Here is a 3,370-nt window from a genome sequence, read left to right as displayed (position 1 = left end):
TTTTGTGCATAACAAGAACAGTAGAGGATCACAGTGTTTTCAACTATTATCAATTGCATTCATAATAGCATCATAGGGGATAACTTACCAGAAATTTTCATAAGAAAATGATTTAAAAATTCTATACATCCTTTTTGCTTTTTTATTTCTTAGCTTCAATGTAATACTTACGTTCTCATGTAATGTTAGGTTTATTATTAGTCCATTTTTGTTTGTGTATATGGCATTTCCCATGCATAATTATTAAAATAATCACCAAATTTTGCTCCAAACTCTTATTTTTATGTAACAAAAAAGATATCTTTACCAGAGAATCCAGTCTTTAATTTTATACATTTAAATATTAGATATTCAATATCAATCCAAAACATTTGGGTGAATACCCAATCATAAAATAAGTGTTTATATGTTATATAACTTTATATGTAACATCTTTAATTTTATTGGTGAGACAGTATTTACTGGGTCAATTCCAGACCTCTTTCCATTCAATCTGATCATATAACGAATTCCAAAAAGGGTTGCATTTAGGCAATAATGTGGTTCTACATAATTTTTTTATATAAACGTTAATTTTCACACCATTAATACTTAACTGATTAGTTTATAAGGGGACAAACTCAAAAGATATATTGCCAAACAAAATATATCTTTCAAAATATATAAAAAGGGTGGAGCCTTTCTTCAGGCTCCACCCACTTTCCGCGCCTGCGCACTGTGGACTCCATGGCGTATTTAAGCGCGAGCAGCAGGGATGAGTGAGCTTCCTGTCCAACCCAGACGTGACAGATCAACTGAAGACTCTCTGGCGCGTCTTAAAAATCTATTTTACATTCATTTAACGGGTTATTACAGTAATAAGGATGATGATTCGCCGTTTTGATCGCGTTTTTAATGAGCTGTGAATCGAAGTGGAGTTAAATTGTCGTCTTTGGCTAACCGGCTAATGCTAGCGAGCGGGCATGGGAAAAGCTGGGGAAAATTGAAAGCGGAAGTGTGACGTGCTGGATTACGAAAGCGGAAGTGCTAGCGTGCGGATTGTCGATCTGGAAGGTGGGTGGGGCAGCATTTTACTTTGTTACTTTACTGTCTGTTTTTTCTTAATATTAACATTTTTATAATTAAATGTACGCTTATAGCAATAATAACAACACTAAACATAATAGACATGATTGTAATTTATTATAAATGTACATTTACAATAGTAAAAATAATAAAGACGTACATGTATAATAATAATATATGAAGCGTTTTTAATTTATTATACATTATTATTATTATTAAATTATATGTATTATTAATTATAATTGTTTATTTTTATATTATACATTTAATTATTTATTATTGTTGTTGTTATTATTATTATTACTATTATTATAAATGTACAATAATAATAGTAATAATTTTATTAAGTAAAACCAGGCAAGTTATGCTATAGTTACCTGTTATTATAACTTATTTTATCGTTAAAAATGTACATTTATAAATATTAATATTTATAATAGACATGTACATTTATAGCAATAGCAACATTAAACATAATAGACGTGATTGTAATTTATTATAATATTATAATAATATTATAAATGTACATTTAATAAGACGTTATTGTAATTTATTATTTTGTTATGTACATTTACAATAGTAAATTAATAAAGACATACATGTATAATAATAATATATGAAGCGTTTTTAATTTATTATATATTATTATTATTAATTATAATTGTTTATTTTTATATTATATATTTAATTATTTATTATTGTTGTTGTTGTTATTATAAATTAATGTACAATAATAATAGTAATAATTTTATTAAGTAAAACCAGACAAGTTATGTTAGTTACCTGTTATTGTAACTTATTTTATTGTTAAGAATGTACATTTATAAATATTAATATTTATAATAGACGTACATTTATAGCAATAGCAACATTAATAATAAAGACGTCATTTTAATTTATTATTATTATTATAAATGCACATTTAATACGTTATTGTAGTTTATTAATGTTTATTATAATAATTGCACATTTGTGATTATTTAATTTTGCTAGGAAAATTATATTAAGTGAAAAATAATCAGTACAATTACATCATAAAAGCAAGTTTGATTATGAAGATCATCTTTTTTTGTGCTAAACCGTTTTATTTAGCACATAACACGTGTTACACCTTTCCTTGGTAAAGAAGTGTCAGTGTGTGTTTACTAATAATACAACAAGGCTTTCAGTTCCAAACCACATGGTGAAAGCTGTCGGGCTGGATTGATGGAGTGAGGACGGAGAGCCGTTGTTGTATCATGTATGATCCGTCTCAACTGTCTGGTTATGTTTTCATCACCAGCATGAGGAAAATCCCATCTGAAAACCATATGGAGATGCTGATCTTGTAAAAGCAGCATTTCTAGGTTTAAAACGGGGTTTGGGAAAGATTTCTGCTGATCTAGACCAGAGACATCCTAGCATCGTCCCCTTTCATCCTATATCTCCAGTCCTTTGACTGTATTGAGAGTGAAACCATCAAAGAAGCTGCTCGAGCGTTTTGTGTTAGCTTTGTCTCTTTTCAACAGTCGGGATTAGGGAGTCAAGACAACATTTATTTTCTCTGTATTGAAATGTAGATATTCTGGAATCTTAACTGCATTATTATATGGTTAGTTGCGTTTTATGATTTGAAATTTAGCAGTTTCTTCCCTGCCGTCTTTGACCCTATCATAACAGAGCTGGGACCCATTTTTGGGCCCCAAACCACCAGTTAAAAACTATGGATGCTTGTTTCTGTCACAGAATAAAAAAAATACAAATAAACGTTTTATTTCAGAGCTTTTTTTCTGAATTGTGGAAAAAAGTCAGAATTGCGAGAACTTAGAATCGTAAGATATAAACTCAGAATTCCGACTTTATCGCAATTCTGAGTTTATATCTTATGATTCTAAGTTTGCATGTCGCAATTCTGACATGCAAATAATTTTTTTCATAATTCATAATATTTATATATTAACTTTCTTTACTAATGCAACCCTCTACGGACACCTTGGCCATTGAATCGCCATTGGCTAGTAATTTTTTTTTGTTTACTCGCCAGACATACATATATATATATATATACAGACAGTCGTGGTCAGAATTGTTGGTACCCTTGGTAAATATGATCAAAAAAGGCTGTGAAAATAAATCTGCATTCAAATCGAAACCTTTCATTAAAAAATAAGAATTTAATATGGGGGGAATCTCATTATGAAATAAATGTTTTTCTCTAATACATGTTGGCCACAATTAATGGTACCCTTAGAAATTCTTATGAGTAAAATATCTCTGAAGTATATTCCCATTCATATTTGTAATTTGTAGCTCACCAGGGTGATTA

The 3,370-nt window shown here is 29.2% G+C and overlaps 1 protein-coding gene across 2 annotated transcripts in view; it reads left to right on the top strand.

The window, feature by feature from the left end:
* Positions 1–761: 761 nt before the first annotated feature.
* Positions 762–3,370, top strand: part of LOC107728322 (geranylgeranyl pyrophosphate synthase) — a 37,175-nt gene continuing 34,566 nt past the window's right edge. For both annotated transcript variants that reach the window (XM_016538450.1, XM_016538449.1), the window contains exon 1: positions 762–1,053. The gene's annotated coding sequence lies outside the window, so the exon portion shown is untranslated. The remainder of the gene's footprint in view (positions 1,054–3,370) is intronic.

Source organism: Sinocyclocheilus rhinocerous, unplaced genomic scaffold, assembly GCF_001515625.1.
Source record: "Sinocyclocheilus rhinocerous isolate Xijiao unplaced genomic scaffold, SAMN03320098_v1.1 scaffold247, whole genome shotgun sequence".
Classification (NCBI taxonomy): domain Eukaryota; kingdom Metazoa; phylum Chordata; class Actinopteri; order Cypriniformes; family Cyprinidae; genus Sinocyclocheilus; species Sinocyclocheilus rhinocerous.
The sequence above is the reverse complement of the archived record's forward strand: the minus strand, read 5'-3'. Positions and strand labels throughout refer to the sequence as shown.